General features: G+C 53.5%; 1 non-coding gene across 1 annotated transcript; it reads left to right on the top strand.

Moving 5' to 3' along the window:
• The first annotated feature begins 697 nt into the window (after positions 1 to 697).
• Positions 698 to 852, top strand: LOC123686788. The gene has a single exon (XR_006748547.1). It is a non-coding gene; the product is annotated as a 5.8S ribosomal RNA (ribosomal RNA).
• Positions 853 to 7,500: the final 6,648 nt, after the last annotated feature.

The following is a 7,500-nucleotide window of genomic DNA, read 5'->3' as shown; positions in this document are numbered from 1 at the left end:
TGACGGAACGAGGAGCCGGCTGCTTATGCTGACGTTCGTGGTTGGGCGAAGTCTTGTGATATCCTCGAAACGAGGAGCCGGCCGCACGTGTGTGCAGCCTTCGTTGTAGGTCCATGTTTAGAGATGCTCACGAAATGAGGAGCCGGCCGCTTATGTCGGCGTTTGTGGTTGGGCGAAGTTCCTTGATGGAACGAGGAGCCGGCTGCTTATGCTGACGTTCGTAGTTGGGCGAAGTCTCGTGATGTGCTCGGAATAAGGATTCGAAGCGCTTGGATTGCCGCGTTCGTGGCTGGGCGAAGTTTCGTGTTTGGCACGGAACGAGGAGCCGGCTGCAGGTTTTAAAGATTCTCGCCCGAAATCGATCAGTCGTTACCGTTGTCTACGGACTTCGGTAGGACGATCTATTCCAGGGACGAAGACGTCGACGTTGTGCGACGCCCGTTACATTAGCGTTTTTATGCTCTTTCGGGATTGTCTGCGACGTTTGTCTCCGTCCGAATTTTTTACGATAATTGTCACTAGATTAGTACGCAAACTAGTTGAACCGAAGATTTTGCGCCGATCGACTGACGTATTGACCCTTCAGTGGGTCGTCTCAGTCATTGGAATGTCATTCTCGAGGAGGTTCGCAGTTGGCGTCTCGTATTTCGAGGGAAAGTCCATTGCGACTAGTACCGAGAAATCGAACATAAAAGATTACCCTGAACGGTGGATCACTTGGCTCGTGGGTCGATGAAGAACGCAGCTAATTGCGCGTCAACATGCGAACTGCAGGACACATGAACATCGACATTTCGAACGCACATTGCGGTCCTCGGACACTGTCCTCGGACCACTCCTGACTGAGGGTCGGTTCCATTACAAAGACTGCCCGGCCAGACGTTATGGCTTGACGAAGTGACGACGTAAAGGTCGTCTAACGTTGATCCTGTACCGAAGGTCATTTGGGCGAGTTGGACGGTTTGCCGCGTGACGATCAACGTTCTGTCGTTTCGACGCCTCGTGTGTTGGAATGATGAGGAGTTGTTTTCGTAACGCGCCGTCTTGAATTGCGAAAGCATATATTGTGGTGTCGTGGTATTGCTCGATCTGCGCCCATGACTGTAGACATGCGATCGTCGTGTCCGAGAAATCTGAACGACGTCCGATCGCTTTAATGTGCCAGTTGTCGCGCGTTGCGGATGAGCTTTCATGAGCGCACCCCCGAAACACCGAAGCACTTTGCTTGGATTCGCATGATCCGCCATACGGAGCAGGAGATAATAGACGCCTTTGAGTAGGCTAACTCCCTCGCGTAAGGTACGTGATTTTATGAGCCGCCAAAGGTTAGTTTCGGAACGTTTCGATGATTTGAACATACGACCTCAGGACAGGTGAGACTACCCGCTGAATTTAAGCATATTATTAAGCGGAGGAAAAGAAACTAACTAGGATTCCCTTAGTAGCGGCGAGCGAACAGGGATTAGCCCAGCACTGAATCCCGCGATCGTAACCGGTCGCCGGGAGATGTGGTGTTTGGAAGGATCCATTATCTGGCGAGTTCGCGGCGCGTTCAAGTCCATCTTGAATGGGGCCATCGCCCATAGAGGGTGCCAGGCCCGTAGCGACCGCTGCGGCTTGCTAGAGGATCTCTTCTTAGAGTCGGGTTGCTTGAGAGTGCAGCCCTAAGTGGGTGGTAAACTCCATCTAAGGCTAAATATAACCACGAGACCGATAGCGAACAAGTACCGTGAGGGAAAGTTGAAAAGAACTTTGAAGAGAGAGTTCAAGAGTACGTGAAACCGTTCAGGGGTAAACCTGAGAAACCCGAAAGGTCGAATGGGGAGATTCATTCGCGCCTGTTGTTGGGATTTACTGACTGTGGAAACGGCGACGTTCGCGTTGGCTGTTCCCTTCGGTTCATCTCCGGCTTCGGACGCGTGCACTTCTCCCCTAGTAGGTCGTCGCGATCCGTTGGGTGCTGTTCTACGGTCTCGAGTGTAGCCCGTGAGCTCGGATTTTCCGATGTTTACGGACACTGGGTTTCCGAACAGCTCGCTCGACGGTTTACTGATGGCGGGAGGCCGCGACTTAGTTCGCGTCCGGCCCGTGGCAAGTATGTGAATTGTGATGGCGATCGGACCTAGTGCCGATTCCGTCCGTTTGCGACTGTTCGCCGCGGTGTTCTTGGACAGACCTCTTGAAACGCCGATCAGCGACGCTATTGCTTTGGGTACTTTCAGGACCCGTCTTGAAACACGGACCAAGGAGTCTAGCGTGTGCGCGAGTCATTGGGAATCACTAAACCTAAAGGCGCAATGAAAGTAACGGTTCACTTTATGTGAACTAAGGGAAGATGGTCGGTCTCCATGACTGACCCGCATTCCCGGGGCGCCTCATTCTCATTGCGAGAGGAGGCGCACCAAGAGCGTACACGCTGGGACCCGAAAGATGGTGAACTATGCCTGGTCAGGACGAAGTCAGGGGAAACCCTGATGGAGGTCCGTAGCGATTCTGACGTGCAAATCGATCGTCGGAACTGGGTATAGGGGCGAAAGACTAATCGAACCATCTAGTAGCTGGTTCCCTCCGAAGTTTCCCTCAGGATAGCTGGCGCTCGTTGCATACGAGTCTCATCCGGTAAAGCGAATGATTAGAGGCATTGGGGTCGAAACGACCTCAACCTATTCTCAAACTTTAAATGGGTGAGATCTCCGGCTTGCTTGAATGTGAAGCCGCGAGATTTCGGATCAGAGTGCCAAGTGGGCCATTTTTGGTAAGCAGAACTGGCGCTGTGGGATGAACCAAACGCCGAGTTAAAGCGCCTAAATCGACGCTTATGGGATACCATGAAAGGCGTTGGTAACTTAAGACAGCAGGACGGTGGCCATGGAAGTCGGAATCCGCCAAGGAGTGTGTAACAACTCACCTGCCGAAGTTACTAGCCCTGAAAATGGATGGCGCTGAAGCGTCGTGCTTATACTCGGCCGTCAGTGGCATGTGCGGTCGCCCTTCGGGGCGGTCATGAAGCCCTGATGAGTAGGAGGGTCGCGGAGGTGAGCGCAGAAGGGCTGGCCGTGAGGCCGTCTGGAGCCGCCTTCGGTGCAGATCTTGGTGGTAGTAGCAAATACTCCAGCGAGGCCCTGGAGAGCTGAGGTGGAGAAGGGTTTCGTGTGAACAGCCGTTGCACACGAGTCAGTCGATCCTAAGCCCTAGGCGAAAGCCGATGTTGATGTGGCGTTGTTAATCGTGTTTATAAGTGGTGGCAGAAATGCTATGCATCTTGACGCGTGACGCACGCCCGTCGGGCGAAAGGGAATCCGGTTCCTATTCCGGAACCCGGCAGCGGAACCGAAATTAAACCGGGCCCTCGTAAGAGAGTTCGTCGGGGCAACCCAAAAGGACCCGGAGACGCCGTCGAGAGATCCGGGAAGAGTTTTCTTTTCTGCATAAGCGTTCGAGTTCCATGGAATCCTCTAGCAGGGAGATATGGTTTGGAACGCGAAGAGCACCGCATTTGCGGCGGTGTCCGGATCTTCTCCTCGGACCTTGAAAATCCGGGAGAGGGCCACGTGTAGGCGTCGCGCCGGCTCGTACCCATATCCGCAGCTGGTCTCCAAGGTAAAGAGCCTCTAGTCGATAGAATAATGTAGGTAAGGGAAGTCGGCAAATTAGATCCGTAACTTCGGGATAAGGATTGGCTCTGAGGATTGTGGCGTGTCGGGCTTGTTGGGGAAGTGGGTCACGGCTAACGTACCGGGCCTGGGCGAGGTGATGCGTTTCGCTTGCGTTACGTTTGATCCGAGCTCGGTCCCGCGTCTTGGCCTCCCGCGGAATCGTCAAGCTTCGAGACCCCGTGAGTGCTCGCAAGGGTGCTCTGGGTAATCTCTGCGGCCGTCATCTAACAATCAACTCAGAACTGGCACGGACTGGGAGAATCCGACTGTCTAATTAAAACAAAGCATTGCGATGGCCCCAGCGGGTGTTGACGCAATGTGATTTCTGCCCAGTGCTCTGAATGTCAACGTGAAGAAATTCAAAAAAGCGCGGGTAAACGGCGGGAGTAACTATGACTCTCTTACCGTTGGCTGATATACAAGTGCCCTACCGAAAAAGCGTGATTTTAGAGTGTGTTTTGAGACTTAATTGTCTCGCCCTCAGTGTGTCGCGCGGTCGGTTGATCACGCGTTGTTCAGCAAGTTTCCGCTCACCTCCACGTGGTGGTCCCTGGTAACGGCTTTTGCCGGCTAACGAGCGGAAGCGAACCCTAAGAATAGAACAGTTTAAGTGGCCCCCTCACAGCGATCTGTACGAACATTTGAGCAGATCGTGGGTCCACCCACATTCTTAGGGCGTGGGTTTGTGGTGTCACCGACTAGCACGGTGCAATTGTGGTGTAGAAGTTTCTTTAGATACAATAAAAGTGGGTGAGATACTTTACCTCCCACCCACTACTGCACCACCTTCTATTTGAAGGGAGAATCAAACATCTGCGATGGTCGTCTGCGTATGCGGAACGACCTTCGCCACGGACGCGGGCATGCAGACTCACCTGAGGAGACTGCGATGTCGCGGTCCACCGGCCAGCGACGCTGACGCGTGCCCTATCTGTGGGAGTCGCTTCCGCGGTTATCGCGGCGTTCGACAACATATGAGACAGGCACACCCAGCGGAGTACAACCGGGATCTGGAGGATCGGTACGAGGTTCCTGGGGGTAGGGACGAATGGACAAGCGAGGACATGCTCGAGATGGCTCGACGTGAACTCGCGTACAATGGCCCCTTCGTTAATAAACACCTTCTGGGTTTTTACCCAGAAAGGAACTTAGACTTCATTAAGAACCGCAGAAGGGAAGCCAAGTACAAAGAAGTCATCCAGCGTCTCGCGGGTGAGAATGCGGGGCCGTCGAGTGACGCCGTTGAAGTATTTCAACGGATGTCCGAAGCGGTCGCTGCGCTCATCCAATCCCCTGCGGATGCGGCCGGTACCTCTGAGGCCTCGGTGGTCGACGAATCTAGTGCGGAGTTGCACAGCAGTGGGTCTCTGAACCCGAATGCCTCAGACTTCCATCCGTTGAGACAGTCACATAAAATCGTTCTCTTCTTGAGAGATTATTGGGCGGCCCAAGGTGGATGGGTCGATGCCGATGAAGCGGTCTATAATATGACGCAGCTTGTCGACACCCATAATCAAAGAGAGAGGGTGAGAGAGCAACTAGCCATCTACCTGAAGGCTCTGCTTCCGCAGATGTCCGACAGGCTAGGTGGTCATAGTAATAATAACAGAAGGGAAAGGACACGACCTGTCGAAGCGTTGAACAGGCGTCAAGAACGAGCCTTTCTTTATAAGACGGTACAAAAGATGTACCGGACAAACCGCGCCTCTCTGGCACGGAATATCATAGATGACTCTCCCGTAGGGGGGAGTCAGACGTTTCCCAACGTCCAATCTGCCGAAAGTAAGTTTCGGCAGATTTTCAGTCACCCCTCAAAGAGAGACATAGAAGACATCAAGGACAAGCAAGAGACTCAGGACTTGTCGAGCCCGATTTCGGAGAATGAAATCGTATGGGCTCTCGGGGCAAACAAGTCGCCTTCCGCTGGGGTCGATGGTGTCAAAATCAAAGACCTCATGAAGGTGCCTCTGAAGAAGCTTGTTCTTTTATTCAACTCCATGCTTCTCTTTGGCGTCGCTCCGTCGGCGTTGAAGAGAAACAGGACGATCCTGATACCAAAGGGGGGTGACTCAGATGATATCAATAACTGGCGCCCGATTACCATCGCCTCGGTGGTAACTCGGGTGCTACATAGAATTTTGGGGAAACGTATGGGGGGGATTCAAATCCACCCCAACCAGAGAGGTTTTCGGCAGGTCGACGGGGTCCTATTGAATAACCTCACCCTTCAGGCTCTAATTAAGGAGAGACGAAAGAGTCTGAAACCATATACCATCCTTAGTGTCGATGTGCGTAAAGCCTTCGACACTGTTTCTCAACAGTCCATCGTGAGAGCGATGAAGAGGCTCGGGATAGACGAGACTACTGTTCGGTATGTGGAGGATTCTTTTGAAGATGCCACTACCGTAGTGCAGCTCGGGAGAGGTATGACCGGAGAGATCCCAATATGTAGGGGAGTAAAGCAGGGCGACCCGCTTTCCCCCTACCTGTTTAACTTCGTCCTCGACGAGTTGATTTGTGATCTCCAAGGCGCCGAGGGTGGTCTGCCCGTAAATGACACCGCGCGTTTAGCGGTCTTAGGTTATGCCGACGACCTGCTACTACTAGCGAATTCGCCTAAGGAGGCCACTAAGCGTCTCAAGCTGGCTGCAGACTTCTTTGCTAGGAGGGGAATGGGGTTCAACCCCTCCAAATGCACGGCTATGACCGTCCAGGTCAACCGTGCAAATAAGCACTCATACTGCATCACCCGACCTCTATTTTATATAGAGGGCCAAGCGATCAGGCAGCTGCAGCCGGGCGAGATGTTTGGCTACTTGGGCGCGAATTACGGTGTCATGGGTAGATCTAAGCCGGTGCTGGACGAGGTGAACATTCAGCTCCGGAGGATTGGGAAGAGCCCTCTGAAGCCGCAGCAGAAGTTGGCCATCTTGAAAGTTTATCTTCTCCCAAGATATTTACATCTGCTCCAATCGCCGGTCGTTACTAAGAAGACTCTGAAGTATTTTGATCGGGTCGTGCGGGTGGCTGTCCGCAGCTACCTCCACCTGAGCAAGACCTGTGCTGAAGCCTTTATTCACGCTCCCGTTCGGGAGGGTGGGCTCGGTGTCTCATGCTTTAGTGAGATTATACCAGCCATCCTCCGAAACAGGCTTAACCGCCTGTTCATTGCTGCCGACCCAATAACGTCGGCAACTCTCTCCACGTCCTACAGCGTTGAGTTTGTTCGCAAACTGGGGCGCTGGACGGGGGAGAGTGGAGGGAGCATGAGAGCGCTGGCACAGAGGATGTCAGAGAGGCTTGACACTAGCTTTTCTGGTAACGGCTTGCGGCAAGGACGGGCTTACCCCCGGTGCAGCGACTGGGTTCCTAACCCCCCACCTTACTGGTCTGGTGCTGACTTCGTCAGAGCCGTCCAGTTGCGGGGCAATCTTTTACCGGTCCGTGGAGTGCCTTCAAATCCGCCTGGTGAACGCCAGTGTAGGATGGGGTGCTTGCGGACCGAGAGTCTGTCGCATGTGTTACAGAAGTGTCCTGTTTCGCTGCGTACCCGGATTCGTCGACATGACCATTTGGTCCAGACGGTCCGAAAGATTGCTGAACGCAAGGGGTGGACGGTGGAAGTGGAGCCCAGAATTAGGTGCACAGACGGAGCTTTAAAGATTCCCGACCTGTTGCTCCGTATGGGGTCGAGAATTGTCGTGGTGGACGCTACGGTTTCCTGGGAGGGGCCTAATCCCCTGTCTGTGGCTGCGCTAAATAAAGTTGCCATTTATAGCGAGCCCCGTTTAATTCAAGCTCTAAACGTCAGACACCCAGGAGCCATCATCGTCGTGGCCCCCTT

Source organism: Harmonia axyridis, chromosome X, assembly GCF_914767665.1.
Source record: "Harmonia axyridis chromosome X, icHarAxyr1.1, whole genome shotgun sequence".
NCBI lineage: Eukaryota > Metazoa > Arthropoda > Insecta > Coleoptera > Coccinellidae > Harmonia > Harmonia axyridis.
Note: the sequence above shows the minus strand (reverse complement) of the source record. Positions and strands in the feature narration are given on the sequence as shown.